We start from the raw sequence: 20,230 nt of genomic DNA, 5'->3' as shown, positions 1-20,230 counted from the left end.
CTCCAGATAGGGAAAAAGTGTCTGCCTGGGAAAACACGCTACGATTTAAAAACCATATTCACAAGAATTTTCTCCTAGTAGTGCTCACTACATAGCATCTGTCCTCGGTAAAGACAGAGCACATAGCAGGGTGATCAATCCCTTTAAATATAAATCAGATGAGACCTGTCATTGTCCACCGAATGTCCTTGCTTTAGCCTATAGGGGTCTCCAAGAGTTGGTTCCCAGGGAGGTTGTCTCTCAGACCCAAGCTCTTCTGTTCTCCCCTTTACTTCATGCATCCGAGAGAATCTGGCCTCCTGGTCCTTCCTGAAGCTTGTTCAACATATTCCCAGCTCAGGGCCTTTACACTTGCTGTCCATTGCAAGAGGAATTCTCCTCTTCCAGATTTCATATAGCTTGCTCCCTCGCTTTATTCAGGTCTCTGCTAAAAAACAAACTTCCCCAGAGAAGCCTTCCCTAAAAACCCTAAATATGACCATACACACACACACACACACCCCATCACTCTCACCCCCTCACCTTGCCTTCCCCTCTTCATAACTTCCATCACTAGCTAGCAGTTTGCTTATCTATTAATCATCTGCCTTTCCCACTCATAAACAAGCTCCATGAGGGCAGGAATTTTCTTCTTTTCGACTGGATCTCCAAAGCCTTCAGAAAGGGCACAAAAAATAGTTGCCAAATGAGCAAATGAACATGGGGGGGTGGAGTGGGAGGGGGCGGGGTTTCCAAGCTGTTGCAGCCCCACTCCTTCTGTTCCCCCTCCCTCCCCTGCTCCCCTCTCCCACTGCTACAAGCTGTGCCCTACCCAGCTCTGATACAGTGCCTCCTGGCGGGGCCCATTGGCAGACATGCACTGGGTGGCAGGAGAGGGTTTGTCTCCAGGAGCAAAGGCAGGAGGTGCTCTCCCCACCCTCAGTCCCCAGGTCCTGGGGATCCCCAAGGCAGAGTGTGTGAGAGCTGGAGACATTTTCCCTTCAGTGGAGACAATGGCATGCCCTCAAGCCAGGCACTGGGGTTTTCTCCAGGGAAAACACCTTTCTGTTCCCGCCACCGCATCTCCTATTTGCCTTCCTCAGAGAAGGAAGAGGCCAGGGTGAGAAGGGAGGGGAGGGGCTCTTATTTTCTTTTCTCCCGTGTCCAGAAAAGGAGTGACACAGTGGAAGGTCCCCGGCACACCACACACCGCTGCTTGGAGTGCTGAACATATCTGGGACAGTAAGTAGGGCAGGCCTACAGAATTTATTTTCCAAAGGAAAGTGGCTTGCTGGGAGAGACGGTTTGTTTGCTTAAAAATTAGAAAGGCTATTGTCTTCATGAGTAATATTCCCACATGCAAAATGCCTGGGACATAGTAGGAGCGTCTTGTCTGTATTTTGGAAGAATGAAGAACTTCCTTGGAGAGTCAGGTGGGGCGAGTGGGTGGATGAAAGGGGCATGCTGCTGACAACGATCATCAGGAAGCTCATGCTAAGAGTAAGACAAAAGCTGTATTTTCCACTGGGGACCACAGTTTGGTTGTTAACAGGGCTGGTATCCAGTCATCGTACTCTGCCCACTTCCTGCCCGCCTCTGAGGACTCATGAGCAAGTCTCCTCACTGGGAACCTTACACAGTGAAAGAGGGAGGCTGCCATGGAGCTCAGAGAGATGTAATTACAGATTTTCCAGATCCTTTACAGTGGACAGAATGATCACTAAACACTGGAGGGAGATGCGCTTCAAAAGTGACACCCGCTGTCGTGCCCTCAGAGGAGGCCAGAAACAGGCAAATAAGTCAGGCACACCTGGACAAGGGGAAAGCGTGTCCAAGGTCACCTCCAGACCTTGCAACAGTGGGCATGTCTGCAGGTTCCAGGAAGCCCCATAGTCCTGAGTAAAGCTGAGGAGCCCTGGAAGAAGGGGCAAAGGTCTCTATCTAGTTTCAGCTCTGCCGCTAAGTCATCATGAGCCTGTCAGCAAATCGTCTGACCATTTAGGACCTTTAGCCCTGGGAAATGGAGGGCAGGGGGTGACCCCTGTTTACCTCTGCCTCTCTCCAGCTCACCGGGCTGTGCCCACGGTGACAGGAGGGGTAGGAGACCAGCCTCCTCATCTCGACCGTGAGCCATGTCCAGCCCCAGCTCTTCCTGGATTTTCCAGCCATGGTGTTCACTGTAACGTGTTATCTGATGCCAGTAAAAGGCCTTAGGGAAGTGGGCACCCAAGATGAAGGCTACTGCTTGCTCCTTCCTCAGAGGGAGGTAGGAAGAGGGCGGGATGCCTGCAGGCAGCAGTTAGATGGGCAGAGGAGGGAAATGGGTGCTGCCTGCCTCCTTAGGCCACTTACCCTGTCCAGGAGCCAGCCACATGGGACCTTGAGTTCAGAGGGTCTCCAGCAGGTCAGAGGATCAGAGGGTCACCCCGAGAGGTCAGAGAGGACTTGAGACCAAGGAGCCTCTGGGTTTCTTTCAGGTCTGTGTATTTGTTTATTTGATGAGAAGGAGCTGCAATGTGGCTGGATGTCAGAGGGGTTGTGGGTGCCATAGGGATGCTGACGGTGAACTCCTGCAACCCCTGCCCTTGAACTTCATTTCTGTTCTTGCTCAGAAGCCCAGACAACAACAGAGGGGTATCGTTAGTCAACAGCCAGCTTCATGGCAACTGGAAAAGGCTTTGAGACAAGCCCGGTCAGCTGGTTAGAGGCCTGTTGTGTGCAACATCAGAATCCAGCTGGGTGACCAGTCGTCTTGGCGTGCCCATCCCCGGGATGTAGGGGATACAAAGGAGGTCTGGGCAATCCAGTACAGGCTAGTCACCCTATCCTTTCCCAACTCCCAGCTAGTATGCTGTTGGTAACAGGACAGGGAGCCTCGTTCTTCTAAACCAGCCTGCTCCCTCAAATCCTTCTACATCCTACTAAGCTCTCCATCCCTGAGCCCTGCTCTGTTCCTAGAGTGGCAGGACCTCCAACAGCCTGGGGAAAGGAAGGTTGTTTAGTCTGTCCATGTCCGGGCACATGGAGAGATCTTTTCAGGGTAGGTCTGGTCTTTCTAGAAGCTGAGCTGGCATCACAGAGGAAGGCAGAATCCAGAAGTGGGTGAGAAACCAAAAGGTGGTCCAGGGCTATCTAAATAATGAAATGCCACCCACATTTTTTGACAAAGTTGGGCCCAGCCCATCCGTATCTACCCTGAGGAGCTCTGCACACTCTACCCATCTCACTGTTCTTGAGAAGGAGGTCACGTGCTGCTGAAAGCTTGGCAGAAAGTTTTGCAAATTACATTGAATTTAGACACTGCAGTAAGGCAATTGCCTCCTCCCTGGACCTACCATACCTCTTCCCTTGGGAGATGGAGCCTTTGCAGGGTCTCCCTGCCCCTCCCCAATAGACTGAGTGCTGCTTAAGGGCCCAGGATCAGGGCTCAGCTGCTCTGGTAAGACCTGCATGTCATAGGAATCAGAATATTTCATACTTTTATAGCATTTTAAGCTGTTCTGAGTGCTATCATCCATTCATCATCTCTTTTGAGCCTCACAACAGCCCTGTGAGGTCCTAGGCACTTAAGTAATTCACTCAAGGTCAGACAGTGGCATGAGCCAAGGTCCAGCCTCTCTGTTGTTTGCTTTTCCCTCTGGCCTATTTTGCTTTTCTCACAGACAGCATTGTCAAACAAGGCCTGAAGGCTCCAGAGTGGTCAAGGCTGACAAAGAAGTGTCATGGTCACATTCTGATGAGCACCAAGCCACAGGCACCAGTGACCTGGGACATGGCCCAGCTGTTCCTTTCACCAGGGTCCCTACTCTAAATGTCTAAGCCCAGCCTGCAGCCAAGGAAATACCTATCAAGACAGACTGTACCTGCAGGGCTGCTGGCCACAGCTCAGCAGGTCTCTAAATACCAACGCTCACTCTCACAAATACCAAAATATAACCGAAGCGTCAGCTCTTTTAAAGCTGCATTTTCTAGAGTTCTTCCAATTTGGAAAAAAAGCTTTCAGCAACCTCAGGTCTTCTGGACCATCTCCTATCAAGTTAGAGGGATGGGAAGGATCCTCCATACCCAGTAATGTTAAACATGTAGATATGGTGTATCCTACGCGGCCCTTCCTCCAAGATGGTGCTGCTAATAGGGAGACACATATTAGAGAGACAGACACCGAGGGAACAGAACCTTCTTACCAGTTTGAATTATATCAGGACAGTTCTTACCCCAAAAGGAAGCTTGAAACCTTGATGGCAATCTGAAAAGTCTGATTCAATTGGGCTCAATCCACTTTATGAGCATAATAGTTAAGAACAAGGGGAGCTAAATTTAGGTGGAGGGAATCAGGGTCCCAGCTGGGTAACCTAGAGCACTAAACGTCTCTGTGCTTCAACTTTCCTCATCTTTAAAATGGGAATCATAATAATACCTTACAACAGAGAATTATCCTGAGGATTAAAAGGTTCAAACATGCAAACCACTGAAACTAGTGCTGGCTCCTGAAAGTGCTCCATAAATCTTGGTTATTATTTTTACTATCTACTATCCCAGGGAACAAGGGGTTAGGGTTGGCTTCTCAGAGAACTAGACAGGTGTCATCTTCTCTAATCCTTAAAAAAAAACAACAAAACCCTCGAGGCTGACAGTCTTAATCTCTGTCTTTCCAATGAGGTAGTAGAGGCTTAGATGATTGGGATGTTGGAGTGAGCATAGGCCAAGATGAGGATTCTTGGTCCAAGTGACTACTTTTTAAAATACAAGTTCTACTTAAAGCCTCCAGGGGATTCTCATCGCACTTGAAATGAAGTCCAAACACTTCAGTGTGGCCTGCTAGGCCCCGCCTGACCTAACTTTACCAGCTCTCCTAACTCCCATCTTACCTGTCTTTGCTGGTCTTGTAGGTCCCTGTAGGCATTCTACAGTTTCTCCTTTCTCCTTAGTCCATGCTGTTCTCTCTTCCCCAGACACTCCTTGCTCCCCCACTTCCTCAGGGGTCCCAACTCAAAGTGACTTTGTGAGAATTAGGAAAGCGTCCCCACTTGGGAGGTAACTGCCATGCTGGATCCTTGCACAATGAGCCCACGCAGGCTAAGGATCAGCTCCCCTCTCTGCTAGATACCAACTCCACAACAATTTGGGGAAGTTCTTCAGGACAGCCTTGAATATTCTGGCGAGGTTTCCCCAATCCATTCTCATCCAAATCAGGATGCCCCCATTCTCTTCTTCTACCAGGGCTGCTATCACAAATACCAAACACTGGCTGGTGGAACAATGGGAATTTATTATCTCGTGGCTTTGGAGGCTAGAGGTCAAACATCAAGGTCTCAACAAGTCATGCCTTCTCCCTGAGTCTATAGAGTTCTGGTGCTAGCTTGCCGCAATCCTTGGGGCTCCTTGGCTTGCATCTCTTTCTCCAACACATGGCTTCACTTTCTGGCTTCTACTTCTCCAGCTCAATCATCTGTGCTTCTGTCTAGATTTTCTCTCTCATAAAGACTTCAACCATATCACCCTGATTCAATAAGGCTTCCTCTAAATAGGATCTTCAAAGATCCTATTCATAAATGAGGACACATTCTAACAAATAATAGCATCTGCAAAGGTCCTATTTAAAAATGGGTTCTCACCCACAGGAACACAGATTAAGATGACTCTGGACTATGTGCCAGGGTGTTGGGGGAACATGGCAGAGTAGGAAAGTCCAGGAATCAGTATCTCCACCTGGATAACAACTACACAGGCAAGAACTATCTGAGTCAACTATTTCAAAGCTCCAGAGTCCAATAGAATACTTTACAGCAGCCAGGGAAGAGCAGGAAGAGGCTGGCAAATTACAGTAAGTACCAATCAATTGGTCTTCCATGCAGTGACTTCCAGCACCCAACCCACAATCTTGCATCAGGCAGCAGTTGGGTCCAGCCCCAGTCATAGCTTGCTGGTGCCACCAAGGGCATACAAATCCATTTCCTCAAGATTTTGGGTAGACACAGGCTAATTGCTCTCCAAGGCTTTTGATTACCTACTTTAAATCACTGGGGGCCCAGCTCTGACGGCTGCCATTGTTCTACCCCACCCCCAAAAAAGCAATATAGGAGATTTAAACATGTTATGCTTCCTAAGAGCTGCAGAGGACAGTTGAAGGGCTGCAATTGTTGGGCAAGTCAAGAAAGCACAGCTTTAGAGAGTCATGGAAGAAGTTCCTGACACCTTTCCTGGCCTCCCTCTCAATCCCACCCCAGTGCAGTTTGGATCCAGCCAGCACTCCCTTTTCTGGGGTCCCCAGACTTGTTCTGGCTAGGAAAGACTGACTGGGTAACTCCAGTATATCCCCTCCCAGAATTTTCTTTGGCCTGGGGCAAAGGCTTATGTGCTTTTATTCTGGCAGTGGAACACCAGGAAAAGGAGACGATCAGTCTACTGGGAAGTAGAGGGAGCATCCAAACTCCTGTAAACAGGGAAATATCTAAGGTTATTAGCAAGTGCAAGCCCAGGACAAAAGACACAGGCCCCAGAGAGGCATGGAGGACCCTGCACTTTGCTATGTAAAAGGGAGTCCCAATTAGGTCAAATGCCTCTTTAGCATCAGAAACCATGAAGCATCTTCAGTGGCTTGAAAGACTTTAGGTGCTGAAAGAAAACAATTGCCAACCAAGAACTTCATATCCATAAGACTTTCTTGCAAGAATAAGGGAGAGCTTAAGACATTCCCAGATAAACAAAAGCTCAAGGAGTTCATCACTGCTAGATCTTCCATATAAGCAATGCTACAAGAAGTTATTCAGACTGAAAGGAGAGGAATCTAGACAGTGATTCAAAGGGGCATAAAGAAATAATAAAGACCTCTGGTAAAGGTAACCATTTGGGTAATTATGAATGCTAGTACTATTGCATTGTTATTTTTAAGTATGTAACCTATAGGAACTAAAATACAAATGCCTAAAAAGTAAGGCTAAGTCTATGGTTTTAGACATAATATCTTGAGAAAATGTGCAAAGATATAATTTGTAACAAGTACCAAAAAAAAAAGGTGGTGGGATGGAGGGATATAGGAACAAAGTATGTGTATTCTATTCAAGTCAAGTTGGTATCAAATCAGGTATGATGGTTATATGTTTAGGATGTTAAATATTCACCCCATGGTAACCATAAGAGAAATATATGGAAAACATCTTGGTAGAAATGAGAAAGGACTCAATACAGTACAATTTTTTAAAAAAACACAAATAATTATGAAAATAGGCATTAACAGAAGAATTGAAGAACAAAAATGAATAAGACTTACAAAGACTAAATAAGAAAATGACAGAAGAAATCCTTGCATTATCAGCAGTGACTTGAAATGTAAATGGATTGAACTCTCCAGTTAAAAGGCAGAGGTAGGAAGAATGGATATAAAAGCCTGACCCAACTATGCTGTCTGCAAGACAGTCACATTAGATTCAAAGACAAAAGTAAGTTGAAAGGGAAAGGATGAAAAATATATATACCACGTAAGTAGTAACCAAAACAGAGCTGGGGTGGCTATACCAGTATCAGATAAAAAAGACTTTAAGTAAAAAAGTGTCTTGTAACACTTTTTTGCACAGATGGTTCAGTGGTGGAATGCTCACCTTCCACGCGGGAGACCCGGGTTCGATTCCTGAACCATGCACACAAAAGAAAAAAAAGTGTTACAAGAGTTAAGACGGCCTTTATATACTGACAAGAGGGACAATTCAACAAGAAGACGTAACAATTATAAATACATATGCATCTAACAGCAGAGCCCCAAAATATATGAAGCAAATACTGACAGATTTGAAAGGAGAAATTGACAATTCTACCTTAATAGTTAAGAGACTTTAATACCCTACTTTCAATAATGGATAGAACGCCTAGACAGGTCAATAAGGAGATACAAGACTTGAACGGTATTCTAAGTGTACTAGACCTAAAAGACACATATAGAGCACGTCAACCAACAAAAACAGAATGCACGTTCTTCTCGAGTGCACAAGGACCATTCTCCAAAATAGACCAAAACGTAGATGACAAAACCAGTCTCAGTAGATTAAAAAATACTGAAATCGTACAATGCTTCTTTTTTTTTTTTACCACAATAGAATGAAGCTAGAAATTAATAACAGAGGGAGAAATGGAAAATTCACAAATATGTGGTTATCTTTGTCCCGTTCCTGATCTTGGAGGGAAAGTTTTCAGTTTTCATCATTAAATATAATAGCTGTGGGATTTTGGATATGCCATTTATCGTAATAAGGAAATTTCCTTCAATTCCTAGTTTTCAAAATGTTTTTGTAAAGAAGTGGTGCTGCATTTTAGAAAATGCCTTTTCTGACTCAATTGAGATGATCACGTGATATTTTTCCTTCATCTGTTAATGTGGTGTATTAATTTAATTCATTCTCTCATGCTGAGCTACCTTCCAGAGCTGGGATAAATCTTACTTTATCATGTCATATAATTCTTTTAATGTGTTGTTGGATAAGTTTGCTAGTATTTTGTTGAGGGTTTTTGCATCTATATTCATAAGAGATATTGGTCGGTAATTTCCTTTTTTTTTGTAGTCTCTTTATCCGGCTTTGGTATGAGGGTGATATTGACCTCATAGAATAAATGAAAAAGTATCTCCTCCTCTTCCATTTTTTTGAAGTATTTGAGCAGGATTGTTGGTGATTGTTCTTGAAATGTTTGCTAAAATTCCCCTCTGAAGCCATCTGATCCTGGGCTTTTCTTTTTTGGAAGGCTTGATGATTTATTAAACCACTATTGATTTGTTGAGATCTTCTGTTTCTTCTTAAATCAGTGTAGGTTGTGTGTTTCTAGGAATTTCTCCATTTCTTCCAGGTTTTCTAATTCGTTGGTGTACAGTTGTTCACACTGTCCTTTTATAGCCCATTTTTATTTGAATGGGGGTGGTAGTAACGTCTCCTTTTTATTTCTGATTTTAATCATTTGTGTCTTTTGTGTTTTATCTTTGTCAGCCTAGCTTTTTGTTTGGTTGGTTGGTTGGGTTTTTTTTTTTCTATGGGCAGGCACCAGAAATTGAACCCTGGTCTCTGGCATGGCAGGCAAGAACTCTGCCTGCTGAGCCACTGTGGCCTGCCCTGTCAGCCTAGCTTTTTATTGATTTTTTCAAAGATTCAATTTTTGGTTTGGTGGACTCTTCAGGACCTCGTATGAGGCCATGGCTTCTTAGGCTTTACACCCAAAGCAAAAGCAACAAAAGAAAAAATAAATAAAAGGGATCTCATCAAAACAAAAAAATTTTGTACCTTAAAGGACTTTATCTCATGTAAGTAAAATGACAACCTACACAATGGGAGAAAATATTTGGAAACCACATATCCAATAAGGGTTTAGTATATAGAATATATAAATAAATTCTTCAGCTCAACAACAAAAAGACAAACAGCTCAATTAAAAATGGGCAAAAGACTTGAGTAGACCTTTCTCCAAAGAAGATACACAAATGGCCAAAGAAAACACTTGAAAAGATGCTCCACATCATCAGCCATTAGGGAAATGTAAATCAAAACCACAGTGAAAGATAATTTCATACCCGTTAAAATGGCTACCATTAAAAAATGAAAAATAACAAATGTTGGAGAGGATGTGAAGGAATAGGAACACCTATTCATTGCAGGTGAGAATGTAAAATGGTTTAGCTGCTATGGAAGAAAGTCTGGCAGTTCCTTAGAAAGTAAATGATAGAATTACCATATGACCTGGAAGTCCCACTTCTAGCTGTATACCCAAAAGAACTGAAAGCAGAGAGAGGTGATATTGGCACATCAATGTCCATTGCGATATTTATTCACAATTGCCGAAAGATAGAAGCAGCCCAAGTGTCCATCAACAGATGAATGGATAAACAAATGTGGTTGATACAATGGAATATAATTCAGTCATAAGAAAGGAATGAAGTTAATACATGTGACATCATGGATGAACTTTGAAGACATCGTGTTCAGTGAAGTAAACCAGACAGAAAAGGATAAATATTGCATGATCTCATTGATATGAAATAATTGGAATAAGCAAACTCATGGAATTGGAATCTAAGATATAGGTAACCACGGTTGGGAGGGGTGGTAGGGAATAGAGTTAAGGCTTAAAATGTACAAAATTTCTATTTGGGATGATAAAAAAGTTTTGGTAATGGTTGGTGGTGGTAGTAGCACAACTTTGTGAATGTAATTAACAGTGCTTTAATTATGTATATGAATGTGGTTTAAAAGAGGGAAATTTTAGATTTTATATATATATACAAAATAACATTTTTTTAAAAAAAAAAAAGGCTACATTCCAGAAATTGACAAAGAAAAAACAAGACTTGACCCTGTCTTCTGTGGGTGGCATAATTCCATCCCCCAAAGCCATTATCTCCGCTCTGTTTTTCCTATCCCTTACTATAGTCATAATTGTGAACTTGTATGTGTTTGTCAATACCTGTCACCTCCTCCAGACTCAATGAGGGAAGGGACTGTCCCTGATTTATTGCTGTCCCTGGCATATGCTGGGCACTAAATAATAATGATTACATGAATAATTTAATAAGTGAATGATCAACGAGGTCACCTACCTTGATTTGGAGAACATCAGTGATTAGGGTGAGGGACTATCTCTGTTGACACAAAAGGGTCCTCAACTGGAAGACCTGGATCTACTGAGAGTGCTCAGCATCATAGTCCCACCTAGATTCGCACAATCGTTGCTGCTACCACCATATAAAGGGTAGGGGCTTGGTCTACTACTCCATTACATCCTCAGTAATGACCACAATCCTAACCACATGATAGGTGCCTAATACATTTTTGTTCAATAAATAAATGGTCCTAGCAGGTGTGGTTTCAAAGCAGCCACATTTTTGTATCTGACCTAGAACTATCTCCTCCTGATCAAATATTAATGGGAAAACTACATTCTAGGGATATCACAGGGAGGAAGCTCCCTGGAAGGCATGATGCTTCCATAGTCCCAGGATTGAACACCCAACCATCAGGGCACCAAATTGGCAGCTCACCAAGCATGGTGGTCATGTACACAGCTCATCCAAGTCCAAACGCTGCTGTTTTGGCCCATGTGTCCTTTGGAAAATCATCTTCCCTGAGCCTCAGTTTACTCATCTCTAAAATGAAGATATTAATAACAACCACCACGTAAAGGTGTTGAGAGGATTAAATGAGAAATTACCTGGCACATAATAAGCAGCTCTTAAAATAATCGCTAAAACAGAAGGAAGCAGCCTCAAGTTCTGAGAATATTTTCCTGACATCAATCTATATTCAGAAAAAAGTCAGGAAATTCCTTGAAACTGGCTGTCCTAATGAGAGTATTCCCTCCAAACCCCGCTTCTATCACATAAACTATCTAGTTTGAGGTGGATTCTGATTGAAATTATTAAAAAAAAAAAATTGGCAACAAAAATGTGTATTGCAAAACAAAATGTGTTGCTTTTAAAGTGATTTTGGAGCCTCGGTAATTAGTCTAGCAAGTTCCAAAGATACATTCTGTAGTCATCATTCAGTATTTGTTTCCTTTGTTAATCTGCCTCTCTAAAAGAAAAAAAATAACTGGGGGGAAACATCCGTATGAGGTTGCATTGGCCAGGAGGGGTCCCCACCCCCAGCCTTCTCTGGGCTCTGTGTTATATGGACCCCTCCTTTGGCTCTCACAGTCTTTCTCACTGCCAGGCTGCTCCTGGGTCACTTCTCAGCTCTTATGGTTGCTAAAACAAGACAGATGCTGCTATACAAAATAACTCAAGAACATACCAGAGCCTGTTGCTTCCAGCACTTGGAAAATTTGACATTCAAATATGCAAATATTTTATGGCACGAAGAGAGAAAAAAAGAGAGAAGGAGTTGGAAAGTCACATTTGAAACGAAACATTCAAGAGATGTAAGCAAACCGGAATTTACAGTTCTGGATTATAATTAAACTGGTGTTATTATCAGAGAAGACTGCAGAATTTGACATGATTTGCCTCAAGGGTCTCTTGTTACTGCTAATGCCACCAGACGTGTCAACTGACCTTCAGCACCCCAGTGATGACATAGCTGTATTTGAGGATCCAGGGCGTACAACTCATCCTGAGCTAGGCTGAAACCTCTTCTTGGCAGAGAGGACCTTGTAGGAGGCTACAGCAGGGAGGTAAGAATGCAGTGTGTACACCATTTTTTGTAGTCTAATATTGTGATAGATAAAATCATGTACCGCCTCATAAGACATGCTTTTAATCTTAATTCCCGTGGGCATGAACCCATTATAAATAGAACCTCTAAAAATAACATCTTCAAGAGTCCAACTGAATGTTTGTGGGTCTTAATCCTTATTACTGGAGGTCTTTGTAAGAGAACAAATAGGATGCCAGAAATTTGAGAAGGCCACAGGGAAAAGCCAGAAGTCAGCAAGAGCCAGAAGAGCAGATGAAAAGAGAGAACAGTGTCGTGTGACAACAGGCAGATGCAAACCAAGGGTTGCAGGAAACCAAACCAGCCCCTGAACCCTACAGATTTCAGGGGGTGCAAGCCCTGCCAATACCTTGATTTTGCTTTGCAAACTATGAGCCAATGAATTTGTGTTGTTAAGCCAATTCATTGTGTGATATCTATTATAGTAGACTAGCAAACTAAGACAAATTTAATTGTTGTTTAAAAGTGAGATGATCTTTAAATATGTAGATTAGAATTCTGTCAAACGACCAGCAGGATTCATCTAAACTTTGAATTGGTTTTCCAGGAGCTGTGAGGGAATGAACAGTCACAGTCTTACTGTCTCAATTGGTGAAGAGAAAGGAAAAACAAACCAGAAAGTCACCAATCAATCTGGCTCATGCCATTTATAGCTGAGTTATTTTGGTCAAGCCCCTTAACCTTTTAGAGTCTCTGTCTTCTCATAAGTTGATGGAGTTCGTCCAGATGATTTCAAAGTTAACTTCCAGCTCACAAATTCTATAAAAGATCATATAGAAAGGACTTGGGATTTAGACTCAGATAGACCAGAGTTTAAATAGTGAGTCCATTTTTTTTTTTTACCAGTTTTGTGAATTCGGGCAAGTTGCTTGATATCTTAAAGCCCTGGTTTCACATCTGAAAAACAGGAATAATAATAGCTCCTGTGTCAAAAGGTTGCTATAAAGTGTTTTTTTTTCTGGGGGGGGGGGGAGGAGGGAATGCATGGTCCTGGAATCAAACCTGGGTATCCCACATGGAAGGCAAGCATTCTACCACTGAGCCACCCTGAGGGTCCTATAAAGTTTAAGTGCAACTACGTAAGTAAAACATTTGATGGAGAGCAAATAATAAATGCTAGTTCTCATTCCTTCTTTCTTATACTGTCTTCTCCTTGATTGGAAGCTGCAAGATACAACTAGACTAGTTATGGTTAGAGAAAGAATTTGTGGCTGGGAGATCTGTAACATCAATCTCATCATAACTGGTCAACTTTTTTTGTATTTTTGCATGGGCAGGCACCAGGAATCAAACCTGGGTCTCTGGCATGGCAGGCGAGAATTCTGCCACTGTGCCACCATTACCTGCCCAACTGGTCAACTTTTGAAGGTCTAGATCCAGACCAGGACATGAACACTGACACATTTTTACCTTTAAATTAGCTATTCCCTGAGGCAAAATGAACCTCTGAACATGCCTTATCATCATCAGGTGACATGTACTTAGTAAATTTCGGATATGTTTAATATCCATCTGTCAAAAAAGGGCAAACTTTACTACCTAACGCCCTCCCCCATGAATCACATCATAAAGGTATCCAGAAATGAGTTTTATTTTCATTTTATCAATAAAACTATTCTCCTTCGCTTGACATAGACATTGAAATTCACTAATTAAATTAATCAGCTGATTTCACTGGCATTTCCTCAATATTCTTCTACACTGAACACCTACTATTTATTAGGTACCATGCTAAGCATTCAGTGTGATGATCTGAGGCTCTATGTACCCAGCAAAGATCACGTCCTTTTAATCCATTCCTTTGGGTATAGACCTATTGTAGGTGGGAACTTTTGATTAGGTTATTTCAATTGAGACGGGACTCACCTCATTCAAGACAGGTCTTAATTGTCTTGCCAGAGTCCTTTGAAAGAGCATGAAATACAGAAAAAAGCCAAGAGAAGCTGAGAGAAGAAGCCAGTGAAGCAAGAAGTTGAAAGCAATGAAACCCAGGAGAGAAGGACCAGCAGATGCTGCTATGTACTTTACTATCTGACGGAGGAGCCCAGGCTCACTGGCAACCAGTCTCCAAGGAGAAAGCATCGCCTGTTGATGCCTTGAGTTGGATATTTTCACAGTCAAAGAACTATAAACTTGTAAATTAATTAATCCCGATGGTAAAAGCCAATCCATTTCTGGCATATTTCATTTTGTCAGCTTTAGCAAACTAAAGCACTCAGTAATAAGAGGAACATTCCTTTTGCCTTCTAGGATGAGGGGACTCTGATTTATGAACAGGCTTGGCTACATTAGAAGAAATTACTGAGAAAGTCATAAAGAAGAAAATCTATTCACTTCAGAGAAACTGAGAAGTACTTTGCATTCATTATCTATTGCTGTGTAACAAGTTTCCTAAATACTTTGTGGCTTAAAACAATAAACATTAATTCTTTTACATGGTGACTGCGGCTCAGGAATCTGGGAGTAGCTAAGCTGGGTGACTCTGGCTCAAGACCTCATGAGGCTGCAGGCATGAGGCCAGTCTGGGCTGCTGCCATCCAAAGGCTCAATTGGACCTGGTTGACTGACATGGTTGCTGGCAGGAGACCTTAGTTCCTCCCCGGGAAGACCTCCACTGCAATTGTCCTCATGACATAGGAGATGGTTTTCACCAGAGAAAGAGATCCAAGAGAGCAAGGCAGAAGCCACATATTTGATGGCCTAGCCTTGGGAATCACGCTAATGTTTCTGTAGCCTCCTATTGACTATGCAGGCACCGGTCAAGCCTATTTGTTGTGGAAAGGGACTACTAGGACATGAATACCAGGAGTCAAGGATCATTGGAGCCATGTTGGAGGCTGGACACCACAGCTACTAGCAGATGGAAAGTTAATTCTGGCCATGGAGGAGTATACAGGGGCAACAATTCTAACTGCAATTTAAGACAGGAAGGAATAAAACCATCAAGGGAAAGATGAGAGAAAAGGCAGAAACTATCCGACACCTTCCCAATAGGGAGGTAGGCAGTGGTCAGTCTCTCTCTGGTCACAGGGAACGAAGACAGGAAAGTGGCTATGAAGGAGTCAGAGTCAAAGGCCTCCAGGGAGGGCTGATACTGCCCATTCCAGGAGAGCAGAGAGCAGAGGGCGCTAGGGAAAAGATAGTGACTCAGTGGTCTCTAAGGCGACATCCTGCCCCATGTTCCAGGACACAAAGGGTAGACATGATGACCTCTGGCTTGGGACATACCTGTGGTTTTCTTCTCCTAACCCATTAAAGAGAAGAATGGAACTCTGACGTGTAGTCCACTCCTGGGTTGAGATTCTTACCTTCCTTCCCTTTTCCCACATTCCAAGCCCCCCAGATTTCTTATCCTCATGTGACCTTCAGACAGTTCCAAGAAGGAAGCATTTCTGAAGACCCTTAATTACAAAGTTCCTCCTGGACCACAGCCCCAACGTGGTCCATGAGCTTGGGCCTTGAGACAGGTCCACTTTAGTAATGTATGCAACAAGTAGAGTGCACCTAAATTATGGTAAGGTGCCCTTCCCGCTGTCCCTGGTTACAGATCAATATAATCTCATAAGGATATATTTCCTTTCCTGTGGCACATCCTTAAGGGTGCACCTGGAGGTCCCTGCACAGGGCTACCCTTAGCTGTTTGCTAGTGCTGAGTAGGACTCTCTGGACTCTGCCCCTGAGAAAATGTGGGCTTGCTCAGCCCCAGAACAGAGATGAATGTTTATTGACTGCCTTCTAGAGATGCTGACTAGTAATGAAGTCGTCCCTTCCTTCTTTTCTCCATCTAGCCCTAAAGATCCCAAATGGAAGGAAGGTGAGGACACTAAGAGGAAAGCTGCCTACCTGTGCACCCATTCTCCTTCCGGGCTGCAGAAGGAGCTGGTGCCATCCCCTGGGGGCCTAGCTCGGTGGGAAACTGAATCTGAACTTAGAGGTCTCTGGATTGTGCTGATGCTACTTACCCTGATGAGTCATAAAATCAGGGTCCATGTGCTCAGAACCACCTGGCCAAGTCCCCAGAGGTAGAGACAGGGATATGCTGACAGTGAGATGGAAAGGCAGCTGGGACCTTATCACCCATAAGTGACATCGTCTAAGGAGAGAACTTTGCTGAGACCCCTGATCTCAGACCTCTGAGGGAAAGCCTCTCTAAGGCTTCCACACCCTTTAGTATCCAAGACAGGTGTCAGGGTCTCTGCAAGGAGAGAAAATTTCCAGCCAAAAATGCATTAAGCAAACAGAAGAGCTGCCAAAGGGTGAGTTGAGATGCAAATTCCAAGGGCAGAGATAACAAAATTTGCCTAAGCCCTTGGGTAGGGGACTGTCAGTAGGAATATATATCACCAGCAGTCAGGGAGTTGCCTAGAGAAGCTTCCTAGCCCTGCCCGACTCCTGCCTCTGCCCATTACCCCAAAGTCAGCAAGTCTGTCCTGAAACTCTTATAGAGGGTCTTAGTCTCTTGGCCTTCCCTTTCTGCATTAGCATCTACAAAGAGGACAGATTCAGATGCAGACTCAGAGTCAAATAACTTTTCCTGAGAGCTGTAAGAATGTGCCAAGTTCTATGCCAGTATTTTTGCGTAAGCTGTCTCATACATGGGTTCAAATCTTGCCCTGCTTTAGAATCTTCTCCTGTTCAGTGTGCATTTTTGCTTCTTCCAGGCTACCACCAAAAAGAGAGGGCTCTGCATTTTTTTTCTCTTCAAGGGGGAAGAAAAGACATCTGGGTCCCTAATTCCTTCCCTAATGGCCAGCAAAGGCATCCCTATTCTGACAAAAGTTTTGGATATTGTCTTAGTCTGCTGACTGCTGTGATAAATACCAAACAATGATTGGCTGAAACAATAGAAATTTGTCAGCTCATGGTTTTGTGGCTAGAAGATGTCCAAAATCAATATATCAGCAAGGCATGCTGTCTCTCAGAATCTAGCATTCTAGTGCTGGCTTGGAGTTCCTTGGATTCAATCCCTGCTCACCTTCATCCTATGATGATGTCCTCTGCTTTCTCTTCTGGATTCTGTTGACCTCTGGCTTCTGGCTCCTCCCTCTCTTTCTATGTCTGATAAAGGACTCCAGTAATCCAGATTAACGCCCAACCTCATTTAGGTGGACAAACCCAAACTAAAAATAACATCTTCAAGAAGCCCCATTTACAATGGGTTCACACCCACAGGAATGTGAATTAAGATTAAGAACGTATCTAAATTGGGGCACATAATTCAATATAGCCAGATATTTAGAAAATATATATTAGGCTTTATATATATATGACATATATTATACATGTATATATCTAACAAGATATATCTTAGACTATATACATATATGTATATATTATAGAATAATAAAATGCAGGCATGACAAAAAAGACATGGACTAGAAACCTGACCAGAGCAATTCGCAGAAGAGGATATCCAAATGGTCATTAAATATATGAAAATATCTCAACCTCAGTAGTCATCAAAGAAATGCAAATTAAAGCCACAGTAAGATACCACTGCATGCCCATCACAGTGGCTAAAATTAAAAATACTAATAATACAAAATGTGGCAAGGATGTAGAGCAGCAAGTGTTTTCATACACTGTTTGTAGTAGTTCAAATTGGTGCAACCATTACGAAAAACTGTTTGGCATTATATACTAAAATTCACCCCATAAAAACTATCAACCATACTACTAAATGTATACCCTACAGAAATACCTTCTCCTAATACATATATTAGAATGTTCACAGCAGGAGCATACTTTGTAATAAAGACTAAAAACAAGCCAAATGCTCATCAGCAATGAAATGACTAAATTGCACAACAATGAAAATTAACAAACTACCCCTACATGAACTACCTGAATGAATGTCAGAAACATAATCTGTAATAAAGACAGTAAGCATAAAATACGTAATTGTGTGATTCCATTTATATAAAATATTTAAGTCAAGACGAAAAGTCTTTGGGGATGAAAGGTTAGATAGTAAAACTAAAGTGCATTTCCTAAGAGAAATAAATGATACTGGTTTCTTTGGAAACCAGTGGAGAGGTAGAGAGGATATGAAGAAACTACTGAGGTACTAGCAGTGCTCTGTTTTCTTGACCTGGGTAATAGATATACAGGAGTTTGGTCTGTGAGAATTCATTGAGCTGTACACTTTTGTTCTGCTCATTGTCCTGTCTGCATGAATATTTAACAGTTAAAAACAATAGGTTAATTGATTGCCTACTTTGGATGGATCATATGGTGTATAAATATATCTCAATAAAATTGAATTTTTTAAAAAACACACAATAGGTTAAAAGAAAGTCATCCCTCCTGCCCCACATGTTCTGTTGATGATTGAATGATGTCTTCCACAAAAGGCATGTTCAAGTCCCAGCACCTGCCCCTGTGGCTGTAAACCCACTTTTAAATAGGACCTTTGAAGACATTATGAGTTAAGGTTCTCAAACTAAATGATGGTGGGCCTTAATCAACGTAGCTGAAGTCCTTGGGAGCAAATGGAATTGGACTTGGAAGGAAAAGCCATGGGAGAAGAAAGATGCTGGAAGTCAATGGAATCCGTAAGAGAAAGAAAACACTGCCATGTGCATTGCCATGTGACGGGAACACCAAGAAACACCAAAGATTGCCAGCCAGCCAGAAGATACAGACCCTGGGAAGAAGTGAGCCTTCTATCCTCTGAAACTGTGAGCCAATAAATTCCTGTGTTAAAGCCAACTCATTGTATCAGATTTGTTTTAGCAGAAAAGAAACCAAAATATGCCCCTTTATAGGGGATGGGTTAAGGACACAGGTTTGGGCTTGACACATGTATCCCAGCTCCAATCTTACCATCTGTGTGCCCTTGGCCTTGGTGACTCACTGAGCCTTCCTAAGTCTGTTTCATGGACTATATAAGGGAGATGATGATTCAAAATTAGGATTGCTGAAGAGTTGAATGCACTAGAATATGTTAACAACTCAGCAGTGCCTAGAACATAGAAAGTGTAGATGGTGGTTGAGGACAGAGTAACAGCAGTTGCAGTTTCTCACTCTGTCTTAAGGTCACCTTGACCTGTTTAACCTGAACTGTGAGGGATGGAAAGAGCTCTGAGTTTGGAATTAAGTCAAGCAAGTCATTAGTCATCTTTAAGATTCTGTGACTAAGGTTTGTAAAATGAGATTAATAATGCCTACTCAAACAGTTCTTACAAGGATTAAATCAACTAACATGCAAATACATCTGGTGTACAGTAGGTGCCCTAAGTTTGTTTCTCTGGTAGTTTTTTAAACTCAAGACCATCCATTAGTGAGAAAAGATGTCTCTACATTAAGAGAAAGGTTGGACTAGAAAACTATGAGGTAGGGTTCTGAGTATATATTGCTATGTAACATTCATGTTATCGCACAATTCAGTTTTGTGGATCAGGTATTTGTAAAGGAAAGATTCAGCTGGACAGTTCTCACTTGGGATCTTTTTGGATGTTTACTGAAACTGCAGTCATTCGAAGGTTTGAGCCAACTGTAGGTCCAAGATGGTGCACTTGCATGGCTGCCAGTTGATGCTTGCAGTAGGCTGATTGCTCAGTTGGATCCACCGACTTCCAATGAGCACCTATTCATGGCCTCCTCAAGCAACCAGGGCTTCCTCCAAACATGGTGACCTCAGGGCACCAAAAGTGAATATCCCAGTGGAAAAGACAGAAGCTGCATTGTGTTTTATGACCCAGCCTTGGAAGTCATGTAATGTCACTTCCCCCATACTCATAGTTAAAGCAGCCACAAGCTTGTCGAGATTCAAGGATTAGAACTTGAATTTGCAGTCATCTTTTAAAACTGCCATAGGTAATGATAGACACTAAGATTGTAAATAAATTCTGGAAACCATGCTGCTAACTTAATGGGCCACCTTGCATGGTGGTTAAGAGTTCTGTTTTTGGGATCAAATACTGCCTCTGCCACTTACTGGCTTACTCAAATAGTTTATAAGTTTCTTAGCATCTCTGCCCTTCAGTTTCATCATTTGTAAACTGGAGATGCTAATAATACCTCCTTTGTTGGATATGTTGGGAAGAGCACATGGCACATGATAAGCA

The sequence above is a fragment of the Tamandua tetradactyla genome, chromosome 8 (assembly GCF_023851605.1).
Source record: "Tamandua tetradactyla isolate mTamTet1 chromosome 8, mTamTet1.pri, whole genome shotgun sequence".
In the NCBI taxonomy this organism is placed as follows: Eukaryota; Metazoa; Chordata; class Mammalia; order Pilosa; family Myrmecophagidae; genus Tamandua; species Tamandua tetradactyla.
The sequence above is the reverse complement of the archived record's forward strand: the minus strand, read 5'-3'. Positions refer to the sequence as shown.